This window comes from Marmota marmota, unplaced genomic scaffold (genome assembly GCF_001458135.2).
Source record: "Marmota marmota marmota unplaced genomic scaffold, marMar, whole genome shotgun sequence".
Lineage (NCBI taxonomy): Eukaryota > Metazoa > Chordata > Mammalia > Rodentia > Sciuridae > Marmota > Marmota marmota.
The window spans coordinates 43,268,055-43,283,147 of NW_026000108.1; positions in this window are offsets into that span (position 1 = coordinate 43,268,055).

A 15,093-nucleotide genomic window follows, 5' to 3' on the forward strand; every position below is an offset into this window, starting at 1 on the left:
AGTAAAGTTACCTTTGTACACATCTCTCTAGCTGACAGCAGTACTTGGAGCTTGGCAAGAAGCACTTTTTTCCCCTCCTTGCCCTGGGCAACCTTGCATGGGGCATGTGCTGTAAAATCACACATGAGACTGGCTAACCTGGGAGAGTGGAAGTAAAGGAATGATTATCAATAAGACAAGGGTTCACTTGATGATTAGTGTTTATTTAAAATGGTTGTCCTCAAGTCTAAGAAAGATATAGTATGATGTGAAGAGCCCAGCTGACTTGAGGAATGAGGGAAGAAGTTAGTGGAGAGCTGATGAGATTGAAAAGCAAAGTTACTAAAGATTCTTAGGGGTGAGAGAATTGATTATAAGATCATTGGGGGAGCTGGGGTTGTGGCTCAGTGGTAGAGCACTCATCTAGCACAGGTGAAGCGCTGGGTTTGATCTTCAGCACCACATAAAAATAAATAAATAAAAATAAATGCTTTGGGTCCACCTACAACTAAAAAAATATTAAGAAAAAATAAGATCAATGGGAATAGATTCTGAAACAGAAATTAGAGTTTGACATGGAGGACATCATGAAATGAGACCAGGATTTTGGGTGTCTCATTAAAATATATATCAATATCACTCACGATGATAGTAGGCAACTCGATAGAAAAGGCCATTGGTCCTCAAAAAGTGTGAGGAGGTGATGAAAGGAGGTCAGTTATGATAGTGAGTTTGGAAAGAGAGTTCTATAAGCTGACATCATGGGCTTCCACTGGTGGCCAATAAAGAATTTCTTTTCTGAATTAATGGATTCAATCTATAATCTAACAATCCTTTTGGTAATTTTAAAAATTTATAATCTGGCTTTTTTTTTGGCCTGCCTCTCATGAGGAAAAACATAACAGATCAGAGAAAGGCAATAGTAGAAGAAATCAGGGATTTAAAAATGATAACAAGGAACGTGGGTAGTTTCAGGAGAAATTAAATTTTATTACTGTCATAATTACAGGAATAATCTATCCAAAGGCGAATATCTTTAACTTAATATCCTCTAAGTGGTGAAACTGAATGAGAGTCCTTTGAAAGGCATGTCATGTCAACTCTTGGTTAAATGTCCCAAATCTAAGTAAATCTAGAATAAACCTGGAGTTTACTACTGGGAAGATTTGACACTTTATTACCATCATCCTCTAACTTGCTAACTTAATACTTTGAGAACTTTGAATAACAATTGCAATTCTTCCTTGATCTTTAATCCAGGATCTTTAATCCAGATCTGTAGTTTATTTGGGAGAGCTGAAAGCCCTTAGTCTACCTTGTCTTTCAAGAAGGTACACACCTAAGCAATGTGCTGATAAGAGAAGAAAAGAAGAACTACAACATATTCTTATAATCCAAATATTGCTTGAAATTCTTTGTCTTTCTCTGCTTCTAAGTTCTTAAGTGTGATAAGTATCAATGAGAAAACAACCACCACCAAAGGAGTGTCAAGGACCTTAATTATTCCCTTATGTGCTCTAATACTCAGTGATATAATAGATAGACATGGTTCTGGTACAAAATTTAGTGTGGTTCTTCATTGCCAAGTAAAGCTCTCTTCCTTTGTCCTTGGAGTTGAGGAAATGGATAGACTTAGCTAAATTAGGTGCAGGTTATGGTTGGTGGTGGGAAGCTGGCACTTTGGAGAGGCAAGGGGCTAAGAGGGCTTAGGCAGAGAGCTGGAAGGAAGTCTTTCCAGGAACATAATCTCTTTCAAAGATGGGCTGATAAAAGAGGGTTCAAGACCAACTATGAATTTCTTTATTTTCACTCCATTTTTTTGACTTTCTCAGTAAAAGCAGACTAGATGTAGTTTTTTTTTTTTCAAATTACTCATATTTATTATAGAATTATTTTACTTAACAGATTTTAGGATACTAAAGATCCATTCTAAATGAACCAAACTTTCCTAATCATGCAAGCACTGCACATCTTACTTCTCTGGAGTTAAGACAGTTTAAGGTTCAGGTACCACCTGTCTAAATGGTGTGCATCAGTTACCTTGTAACTGTACTTACTTTGGCCATCACAATAGAGGAGATTTCATAAAAGGCTCATGTCAGAGTGATTCCCAGAACCTGTAGCTACAGATTTGACCTCCAAGAATTTGGAGAGCGGAGCTATAACTGTGTGAGGTAGGGATAAAACTCTAGCATGTTGTTCCTAGATACAGTTAGGTTACATGCTAACTCTGCAGCCACCACTCACCTGACTGTGCATTTTCCCCATGTCCTGAATCTCAGAATTCACCCACTTTAACACTCTCTTTCTTCTTTATTAATCCTTCCTCTCCAATAGCATATGCCAGGGCTGTCTCGGAGCAGGGAGGGGTGGTGTGGGAGAAAGTGGCTTCCAGGCTCTGGAAGCCTCTAGGGAGGGACCCCAGGGTTTCAGAAGCACACAAGACATTTCCTAAGAGTTTCTCATTTTCCTCTTTGATGCCTGTCCTACACAACCTAGAGACCGGCATAAATATATTGTTGATTTTGATATTAACACATGCAGGGCAATTATTTATTTACAAGACTGAGCATGCCTTGAGAGCAAGCATTTATCTTTGTTTTTTCATCAGCCACTACAGTGCTTTGTACCAATAGGAGTTTAGCAATTTTGCTGGATTAAATGTAGCTCTTTACCCCACCCCTTGAGAAGACGGAGGTGAAGCAAGAACGATGATGATAAACTATTAAATGCTCATTATATTTTAAGTGTTGTTCCAAATTCCATATATATCTGCTATATTTAAGCCTTACAACAATACTATGAAGGGGGTTGCCATTTTCCCCATCTTACAGATGAGAAAAGTCACTCATCTAGTATTAGCGCTAGTCTTGCTGTAATGAGCTGGCTTCAAAGTTCAAGCTCTATACCATATTCTACATTGTCCCTCTCAAGTTAGAAAGATTGGGTGGAAGCCAGGTGAAAGCCTGGAATCCCAGGGGCTTGGGAGGCTGAGATAGAAGGATTGCGAGTTCAAAACCAGCCTCAGCAACTTTAGTGAGGTGCCAAGCAACTCAGTGAGACCCTATCTCTAAATAACATACAAAATAGGTTGGGGATGTGGCTCAGTGGTTGAGTGCCCCTGAGTTCAATCCTCAGTACTCCCTGCACCAAGAAAAAAAATAGAAAGAAAGAAAGGTTTGTAGGAGAGGGTAGGTGACCAACTTCAGTGTTTGGCACTTTTCTCCCCTGCATAGATTGTTTGTATGATGTCTTTTTCCTTTTCCTAGATTTATTAAGTCTTTCTTCTTTAGTGTATGACTTTCAGTCCATCCTACCTTTAAAAATAACTAAATAAACTTTTCTTAAGCATATACCCTTCTATAGATTCATAGGGTCGACCAAAGCAAAAAATAAAAACCAATAAACAACACCCCCCCATACCCAAATAACCTGTTGCTGCAGCAGAGTTTCCTGAACTGAGACCTAGAGAAATGTCTCTGATCAGTCTTCATAAAGGGATACTCTGTGAGATAGCAGACAATGCTTTGAGGGCACATTGACAGTAACTGCTTTATAGGACTGTTCCTATAGGGCCCCTTAATGTGGTCTGAAGTTACAAAGTCTTACTCATTAGAAGCAATTTTAAGGTGGGATAAAAGCACTGTGTTCTGAATTTGTAACTCCCTACTAATGGTCAACTTGACCTGAATGCCTAGTTCTTACGTAATTTACCTGGATGTGCTTTATTGCACTGAATGCCTGAAACATTTATTATTTTACCATTTTTTTTGGTTTTATTGTATCAATGCCAATACAGGTTCTTAATTCCTGGATTTAACTAATACAGAGATTAACTTGGAGATTCTACTGACATGTGACATTCTCTATGCAAAAGGACTATAGAAGTACATTAGGCAAACATAACTCAGAAATAGGACTTTTCATTCTTCTGTAACTTCCAAACTTAAATGATACCTGAAATCTCCCACCAATTTCTTTTCTGTTACAACATAATGCCAAACCCACATTTGTCTGTCTGCCCAAGGAAAAAAGAGGATGGGGGTCAGAAGATGGTATCTGCTGCTGGGCTTTTGGGACTTACAAAAGTAAATTTCATTTTCCTTATTAATAGGGTGCAAGTAGCTGATGTGGCAGCTAATAAAACATTTGCAGGAAAAGGAAAGAAGAAACTGCTAGAGGAAAAGGCTCTGGTGTGATTCAAATTTACACACACACACACACATACACACACATCTTTTTAATGAAGTATATAATGAGCTGGTGTGATTGAGACATCCAACTGACTTCTAGACTCCTGATTATACAAGTCTGGGAATTTTTATTATAGTTTTACTTTTTTCAAATAGAATAGATAAGTGTCTGGGAAGAAAATTCTATGAACACTGCCCAGAAATGTTCACTAAACTCTGTTTTCCTTCCTGACTCAAAGAGAGGAAGGTATAGCTTTTATCTGTAATGATGTCCCCAACTGAAAGATGAAATAAGAAAGATACTGAATTCTCCTATCAAATGTGATGAACACGGTAGATTACGGTGAGTCTAATAGGTGCTCTCCTTGAACCTGAAAGGGAACATACATCAAAAACTTATTTGGAAACACATTGTATGGAAACAGAAAATTTGATGTCATTCATTTAGTTAAAAAGCATATAGGAAACAGCTCAATGTCAACCCTAATCTGTGACATGTCAATTCCATGTCATGGTAGTGAAAATCATTATAATCAAGAGGCCATGTGACAAAGAGGAATAGCCTCCAGATTCAGAATACTTGGGTTTTAGCTTTAATTCTAATTACTGACTTTGTGAGGTTGGATACGTCACTTGACTTTCCTGGACTGAATTCTTCGTATATAAAATAAAGGTGTTGAGTTAGATCATTTCAAAATGTCCTTCCCAATCTAAAAATCTCGTGTTTGCTACTGAGACAAAAATTCTCATAACTTCTACTAGTTAAGCAGTTTATACTTCAATATTCAATCTGTAGAAAACAAAAAAAAAATATAATAAATTAGCTTAAAAAGACAAAATTAGGTAAATTATATGCAGTATAAGTAAGCTTTAGTAAGTTGGAAACCCATCTTGTATTACCCAGCTAGCGTCTCTGCCACCCATATGTTCATAAAAACACTGTGGTTGTTTTATTGTCCTCTCTGGCAGTGCCAATCATAGTTAGCGCTAATTAATGAAATTCCAGGGCGCTGTTTGCCAGGAGGTTCATGCAATGGGTGAAGCAAACTACAGTGGCAAAGTTTCCATCATTTATACTGTCGTGACAATATTGGCTCAAGTTTCAGAAACAGTAATTCCAGCTCCCAGTCCCTGTGAGAACAAATGTAGATTGATTTATGTTCTGAGCCTCTCTAGCATATTGTCAACACTGAGATGGCTGCCAGAGCTCATCCTACAAAGTGCTGACATTTTCTGGGAATCTGCTTGCCTTTACAGATATTCTCTCCAGTAGCTTACATTTGTACACATTGTTGATTTTTTTTCTTCTTTTTTATTTTAAGGTCTATAGCATGGGCTATTGATATTAAAATCAGTCTAACATTATTAATCCGGTTGATGACAATACATCATCTTTTGGGGTCAAGTCATGCTTAGGAATGACCATAAATTAATAAATTTCCTTTAATTTATGTTGGAATTACCTTAAACAAGGTTTAAATTTAGTGGTCTTTTTTAGGAGCATGTTTCTTTTGTAGAAAATATCCTACCCTGCTGTTTTTGTTTTTTTTTTTTCGGGGGTGGGGGGTAGTGCTGGGGATTGAACCTAGAGAATTGTGCCTGCAAGGTAATCATTCTACCAATGTACTGAGCTATATCCCCAGCCCATGACCCTCGTGTTTTGTTCCTAGCTGTATTGGCTACTGACTTTCCTGTTAGTGAAGCTCTGTATTCAGGTCCATTTCTATTTCCTGACCCACATTGTCGTTGCTGCAAAGGCTAAGGCTTTTAGGCTCTGTGGTTGCTTTCTGATTCCAGTAATACTCTTAAGGAGTCATACATATAGATTTAAAAAAAAAAACAAAACACCTCTGGAGAAGAAAAAAGAGCCAAATATTGCAATTGATTATTATAGCAAAAGACAGACATAGTTCAATAATGAACTATCTCTATATGGGTTTGATCAAATAAATTGAGTAGTTACCTCTATGATATTGTTGGAAATCAAAAGTTACCATGTTGGAGATCTCTAGCACATTTATTTTCTTCAAAACAGGCAGCATTTCAGAGCTTCCTTAAGCAGATCATGGAGATAAACTATGGACTCAACACGAATAGTTTCGTGTCCCATGTTTCCAAATGTCAAACTTTTTTTTTCATTTTTGAAAGATTAATACGTAGTTTAGAAAGAGTGTAATCTTAAGGTACAGCTTGATGAATTTTTACAACCTTACTCCCACCTTGATCAAATTATAGATAATTTCTTACCCCCTGCAGAGTGCTCTCCTCCCCTTTCCCAATCTCTAGGCTAATTTCATTTCGGTAGGAAGGGAACAGAAATATTTATTTTTGTAAAGAAACATTTTCATAATTAACATTTATGATTAGCATTTTTATTTAAAAAAATTCTCTCAACTTTTTTGTCACTATAAAATTTCTTTCCCTTTAAAAATCCCATTTCAGATTTTTCCTCTGAAGGATAGGGTAGGAAATAGCCCCTGAGCACTGTGCGTTTTGGTGCCTATTAGTTCCTGCTGTATGCATTTCTAGAGCTGAGCACTTCTTATTGCCCTTTATTTCATTATTAACAGAGAAGTAGAAGATTTATCATTTTTCTTTTCTCAATTTTTGGGATTCCTGAAAGATTACTTCCATGTGTGAAACAGAATAATTTTACCGTTTGTCAGTGGAGATTTTTCCAGTTAATGCATAATTTATTTTTATTGGTCAGCCTCCGGAGAGGGATCAAACTTGACCAAATTTCCTTTGGATCTTCATTTTGTTTTCAGTCAGCAACTAAACTTTTAGGTTGCACTCAGATGCCGAGGAAAAGATGACGTGAAAGGGCACTGTTGTATTGGTGGGCCTTTGTGGAGATGAGTCAGGAATTGACTTGGGGTTCTATCAAAGAATTAGCCACACAAACAGCAGGAGCAACTGGTTAACAGGGGCCATGACAGAGGCTTATTCATGCTCACCTTCTGCTTCCCTTTAGTGCAGAACTCCTGGCTCTCCACATAGAATTCTAGCCAGAATCAAACTATAATTTCCCCTACTTATCAACTTGACAGGATTAGTACTGAAATTTTATATTATATTTTTATAGTTTATAAATTCCATTTCCATATTTTATCTCATTATTTATTATGACAGCCTTATAAAGTAAGTACTAAAAACCTATTCTTACTTTTTCATTGAAACTGGGATGTAAAGAGATGAAGTTTCTTCCCCCAAAGAATATGTCTTTCCTAAATAGCTTGATTCTCATGTCAGTCTCTGCATTTAGAACCCTGGGGGCTTTTGAATTTTATTAATGCCCCTGAAGTGCATGTGTTACATCCATATATTCATGGAATAGGGGAAGGCAGGTAAGATGGCATATGATTCTTCTTTGGCTTGAAATTCTAATAAAGTACTCATCAAATGGGAGTTAAGGATAGTCCAATTCAAGAGAGATTCTCTCCACCTATTCTTCATGTGATTAGTATTTAATTACACCAGCCAGTTATTTCAGAAATAATTTTTTCCATGTAAATATTGTTTTAGCTTAGCTCTTACAAGAAACCAGGCAGAGAGAAGCTTTAAAACCAGCTTTTCAAATTGGGCTCCTTTAAGACTTAAGACTCTCAGGACTGGATTAAGGCATCATTGGCTATGGTAGGTAGGTGTGACTGATATTTATTGAGTGATTAAAGGAGTCTAACTATGATTAATTGTTATTTCTTATTATCTTCTAGCAAGAATAAGAGCCTTGCTCATTTCATAACACCATTAACAATGGAGAAATTAATAGATTCATGATTTTATTCCAGTATTATGTATATGGTCAGTAACTGCAGCCCTTCTGAATTGTTCTGAAATTCTTGGAATAAACAAAGGCCAATGTTGACAGGAAAATGAAGGCGTGATATTTCTTTCATTAGATATTTCTTTCATTAGCAGATTAGCAATATCAATAGATTATTTAAATATATTAGCAATAAAAGAAAATGATACTTCCTTTTCACTTTCTCCATTTTATAGAAATGTCATAGTTGGTCTTCTTTTCTCTCAGCCACTGGGTATTAAGAACTGTAGATGGCAATCCAACCACAAAAATGACAGGGTTTGCTAAATTTAGTAGTACATTTTGCTTTCCCTAGCTTCACAAAATTATATTGCTCTAGGAGGGCAGCATATCAGAAAAAATAATCATAAAAACAAAAGCAAATTTCAAAGAAATGGAAAACAAGATAATTTTTTTTGCAGCCTTTTTCTTATAAGTTCCACTACATGTAAGTTTACAAAATGCAATTTTGGGCTCATGAGTTAATCAAGAAACACTGTGAAGGCATTTCAAACTATGGATAGTAGAAAATCTCTGTTGCCATGGAAACAAGATACCATACATGAGAACAGGCCACATCATATAGAAGATTTAATTACAATGAAATGATAAATGAATAAAGGCATTTTCTTAGCCTATTTGTAGCTGAAGTCCATTAGAAGTCCAGTTTCCAAGGAAACCTATGTCTTAAAAACAGTAATAAGAAAAATTATGGAATAAGATGAACTGTATTTAGAAAAGATTATGAAAAGATAAGAGCAGCTCCTTCAGTTAAGAAGAATATTTTTAATTTTCAAAGAATCACATTGGAATGAACTGAGATTTCTTGGGATAATCTTGAGCTATCCATAATAACAATAACATATGCAATTTCTACACAGAATAATAAGGCACTTGTTTGATTGAAAAGTGTTCAAGAATCTAATTTTTAGAATACAATTAGAATGGCATATTTAGACATGTTTTTATTTGGAAGTGAGTTTTGCTATGATTTAAGAGATCAAAGCATGGCCTGGAAAATACAGCTTGGTTGTGTCAGTAGATCATTTAATTTCAAAAGTTGCATTCTATTACCAAATTTACTACTGATTTATTCATGTGTGTTTGGGCTGAGTCAACATGAAATAGACAATCTGGCCCTTTTGATATAGAAATATGAGCACAAAATATTCACTATCCAACATAGTCTCACTGAGGAGTGGATGAGAGTATAAGGAGCCCAGAGAGTCCTTAAGAGTAGAGAATATTCCAAATTTTAGACCACCAGTAGTAAGTGGGTTAGCAAGGGACATTAGTGTTGTGGACAGCATTTATTCCAGGCAGTGAGTGGTAGTTTACAGGATCAGAAAATTACCTCCTCCTTTCTTCTATCATGGGAGAGGAATACATGAAAGAAATCTGGAGCAGGATGGGGAATGAGAGAAGTAAAGGGACCAAGGAAAACCTAGGTCCACAGGGACCCACCATTTCAGGGAGTAGTTTGAACAGAGTGGTCAGTGTCTGTGCATTCTGTATTGCTGTTCCTACTTCAAACATCACAATAACAGTCTCTGTTGATTTGAACTCTTAGAAAATACAAGCTGAAGGCCAGGAGCTTTGGAGTAAGACCAAAATGGATTTAAATCCAAGCTCAATTTTTTTACTATCTGTGTATCTTTGGCCCATTTACTTCAATTCTTTGGCCTCAGTATCTCTATCAGGAATAAAATTTTCTGCTGGGTTGTGAAAAATAATGTCAATGTAAGTGAAGCAAGGTTTCTAAACCTTGGCACTATTGATACTTGGGTTAGATGATTCTTCATTGAGAAAGCTGTCCTATATCTTGTGTGATAAGCAGCTGTTTCACTGGCTTATTTTTTTAATTTAAAAAATTAATTTTAATTAGGTGTATATAGCAGCAGAATGCATTTTGATTCATTGTACATAATTGCAGCACAACTTTACATTTCTATGGTTGTACACTATGTAGCGTTATACCATAGGTGCAGTCATACATGTACCTAGGGTAATTATGTCCATCTCATTTCAACATTCTTCCTGACCCATGCACCCTTCCTTCCCTCCCTCCCCTTTGCCCAGTCTCAGTTCCTCCATTTTTCCCATGCCTCTGCCCTCCCCATTATGGGTTAGCATCCACTTATCAGAGAGAACATTCGGCCTTTGGTTTTTTGAGATTGGCTTACTTTGCTTAGCATGATATTCTCCAACTCTATCCATTTACCTGCAAATGCCATAATTTTATTCTCTTTTAATACTCAATAATATTCCATTGTGTATTTATACCACAGTTTCTTTATCCATTCATCTATTGAAGGGTATCTAGGTTGCTTCCAGAGTTTAGCTATTGTGAATTGAGCTTCTTTGAACATTGATGTGGCTGTGTTACTATGTTATGTTAGTTTTAAGTCCTTTGGGTATAGACCGAAGAAGAGAGGGATAGCTGGGTCAAATGGTGGTTCCATTTCAAGTTTTCTAAGGAATCTCCATACTGTTTTCCAGAATGGTTGCACAAATTTGCAGTCCCACCATCAATGTATGAGTGTGCATTTCCCCCACATCCTCACCATCATTCATTGGCTTTTACCTGTTAGATGATAATAGCAAACAACTCCCCCTCCTCCACCAGTTAGGACAACCAGAAACTGTCTCCAGACATAGTTAAATGTCTGTTGGGGTTTGAAGAGCATGGAGGTGAAGTGACATGCATAGTAAGTGACACAGTAGATGATCAAAAAGTGGTAGGTGTACATTATAAGTTTTTGTGGGGATATAGTGTGTAACATAGTGGTTAAATCCGGGTTTAGCTACTCAATTTCCCTGACAATCCATGCCTACCAATTCTTTTTTTCAGTTCTCAAAATTTCTCAGACAACATCTTTTCAAATGTTTACTGTCTTCTAGTCTCTCAAGTTCACATTCCAGTTAAATGTGTATTAGAACTTCTGTCTTCTATGTCCCTTAGCTGATCACATCTTTCTTTCTGTAACCACCTATATTATGTTATTATGTTCTGGATGTTTTCTACAGAGTTTTTTTTTTTTTTTTTTTTTTTTTTTTTTTCCATTTAGAAATTCTCTTCTTAGGGAGTCTTTAATTTATCTTAGCTGCTGAGATATTTAAAAAAAACTTCAATAACTACAATTTTTATTTTAAAAATTTGTTTTCCACATCTGCCTTTCATCATACTCTTTTCTTTGCGGTTTTCTTTCTTTTTCTCTACCTCATTGGTTGTTATAAAATAGCTCTATTATTTTGAAGTGCTCTGTTAGCAATGGCTTCTCTGTCTCTGGTGGCTTGTTGTGACAATGTATTTTCTTATGTGCTTTATAATTTTTGTCAACTCGCTCATTTATTATTAGGGTTTCATATCTTCCTTGAGTTTTGGAGTTGACTTTGTTGAAAATTTTATGATTCACTCTGGGGTAGACATTTATATTCACTTGATCTGGACATGTTAGTAAGGTAGTTTTTCTATATCTTGGTTTCCATGCAAGTAATCAGAGTTTGAATCTCACATATTTTTGAGATGTAGGTTAGGGATCTTATTTCTTAAAGCTAATTTTCCTCATGTCCTTGGCAGGTGGAGCTTTGCCCTGGGGATTTCCCTATCTGCCTCCTGACTTTATTCAGAGACTCTGATTGTATTTTTCCATTGGAGTATTAATACCTCAAACACCAGTGATTCCATTATATGTATCTGATTTCAATACCTGGTTACTACTGTGTATTCTCTTTTCAGTTTTTGGCACCTACAGAGTAACATTTCTTTCTTTGAATCTTTACTATTTATTTTAGATCAACAACTCTGCTTTTGATATTTGGACAAAGGACAGAAATTTTCAATTAGGCAAGAGAAATAAGTTTAAGAAATTTGTTGCATAACATGGTTAATAACAAGACATTGTATGCTTAGAGTAAATTTAAGGTGTTCTTTTCACAAAAAATTGGCATGTATATGAGATAATTCAGATGTTAATTAGCTTAACTTATCCATCAGTCCATTATCATGATTTATCATGTTGTATATTATAGACATAATTTCTATAAATTAAAAAACCTGCATAATAAATAATTGTATTTTTTCCAAATCTAGCTTTTCTATGTTTTGATGGTAGTACAAATGTTGGTTTCCTGTGTCAGCTAACCATTTTGACTAGAATTTCCCATTTAGTCTTTTAAACCTCAGTTTTCTTATCTACAATACTTAGATGAAGATAGCATTTACATTGTTGGGTTGTAGTGAAGAGTATATGAAATAATGAATGTAAAACACTTATTTATGGATACTTAGTAATTGCTTAATGGATGGTATTATTATGTACATCAGTGTGTGTACTTCTTTCCAATTTTGAGATGATTGAAAATTTATTTGCTATAATCTATAATTATGCCTATTAATATGAATCCTCATTTCCTATCTATCCTTTCATGATCGGAAACCATATCAAGAATTGTAGTAAGAAGTGTCAGAACTGTTCAAGTATCTCTAGAACATACAAGTTGCAGTTGTTTTGAGAATCACTGGCATTCATGCTTTGAATAGGACAGTGGTTTCATATTGGGGGTGATTTTGCCTCCAAAAGAACATTGAACATTGTCTGAAGATATTTTTGATAGTCGTAACGTGGAAAAAAAAGTTATTGGCATCTAATGGGTAGAAGGTAGAGGTACTGCCAAATATCATATAATACACAGGATATTTTCTTCAACAAGAATTACCTTTCCAAAATTTCAATAGCCCTGAGGCTGAGAAACCCTGAGTTAGGTTGTCACACCTCTTTATGTTTCAGGTTTGATTTATTTTTAAACTATTTGTCTCTAAAGATATTGCAAATTGCAATAGTCACTGAGTTAATAGGTTGTAGATTTTTTAAGTTGGTGACAAAGAACATCAATCTGATGCAGAGGGAAGCTTTCACATAACCCAGAATTTCTTCAGCAGTACAGAGTAAAGAGCAGTTACCAAATTTACATATCTGTGCAGCAAAAAATGAAAAGAAATATTAACAAAAACAATACAATGATGTTAGTGATGCAACAACAACTCACATATAGACACCAACACATACATAAACTTGTAGCTACGCGCACAAATGCCAATGGAGTTGATGTGGGAGAGAGAATGTGAAATCAGCTGGGGATGTCTAGATCCTGGAATAGAGCATCTGACATTTATATTGCTAACATTTCTGAATTTGTTATAAATACAAAACTGTGTTCCTTAAAAAATCTACCACACTTCCCTAACTCTCTGAAACCTATTTAATTTTTTTTTCTTTTGCACGTTTTTTTCTAGTTTTCTGTTTCTGTGTCGGTTTCTTTTTGTAGACATCTTTGGGCATGTACCTAGTTTTATTTATTTTTGTATCCACAGTATCAAGCATGGATCTTGATACATAGAAAACACTCGATAAATGTTTCAATTGAAGAATGAAAAGGTGAATGACCTACACTTCTGCTGAAGTGCACAGATATTTCTAGTGATATTTAAGGATGCACACTCTAAAGCGAGGCTTCAGAAAACGTAGTGAGTAGCTACAAAGTGGAAGAGAAAAATGTGAGGATGGATGGCAGTCCACCCTCAAAAGACTCGACAAGATTGTGCAGGGCCAGAAGATGATGTCAGCAAATGAAAAGAATTGACATGCAGCAATCCCAAATGAAATTGAGCAAAGGCTGAAGTAATTCCTGTTGTCTCAGAATCAGACAAACATCACTAGTCTCTGCAAATAGCAATGGTAGCCCCAAAGCCAAGAACACACTTTGCTTATGTGTGTGCTGGTGTCTGGCTTGTGATCATGTGAACAACCAGCTAGGTTTTTCTCAGGCAGAGATCTGCATAGCATCCAGTGTGTTATACATTTTATAAAATGGGATATATTTATCTAACAGCACCCAAAAGGACAAATCATTTTTTGGTTTTATGTGTATGTTCAATTTAGGCAAAGCTATAACACCAACCCAGATCTAGAGAAATACACAACTTAGGTGAAATATTTTTTTTTATCTGTTTAAAGAATTTCCAACTTTTTTCAAAGATTTCTAAAAATTCTAGTATTTTCTACTCCTTTTAATGACCACCATGTAATATATTCTCACTTACAATGCTGTCATCTATTCATCTAGAAATCTTTTCTTCATCTTCTAGATGAGGAAATTGAATCACTGAGAGGAAAAGCAACTGAGACAAGACTTCACAACTAGAAAGAGATGGAACAGAGACTCAGGCCAGATCTTTCTGCCTGTGTCTTGGCATTGTCCTTCATGGCCAATATAGATCACATTTTCAGTCCTTTGATGGACTTCTGTCTGTGGGGATTTTGCTCTTTCTATTTTTAGTTATTCACTATAAAACATATTGGAATATGAAAGTTTCCATTTTAAGTCAGAATTATCCAGAAAATTCTTCACACTATACAGCACTGTATTAAAACCATTGCAGAGTGTGGAAGAAAATGGTATCTTCCTTAAGAAATAATTTTGTTCCATCACTTCTCTGCCTTTTGGCTAAGATCAAGTGAAAAAATAATTTTGTTCCTTTAAGGAACGATTGAACAAATATAAAAATACTTCAATTGATCAACCTAAAACTTTTCCTGAAACATTTTTTTTTAATTTTTAAATTTAAGATTCAGAGGACATAGGAAAAGCAAAGTCATCCCCAAGTTTTTCATCCTATCTTCAGGTGTAGCCAGTTGAGCTGGTTTTTTACCTGGATTCCTCAGCAACAGATTCACCTTCCCTCACTCTGCTTGAGATACCACAGCTGGAGACTGTGAGTCTGCCAACGGTATTTTCCAGACTGTTTTACCAGATGGCTTCCTGGAAGGTTTTACCAATAGGGAGTGGGAGGAGCGGGAAAAAGGCACCTCTTAGTTTTCCCCATTCCTGTCACTATCAGACACCAGTAGCAATTTACCCAGCATTCATGCTCTTTGGCAACTCCAGAACAAGCTGTGGGAACGCCATAGAAATGCATCTGTAATGCAAAAAAGTTATGAATGTAATGCACTCCACTATTGTCATGTATGTAAGAAAAAAAATGCATCTGAAACAGATGGGGCTTCTTCCACAAATTGCCGCAGTCCGGCTGCAGCAGAATAACGGGGGTGGGGG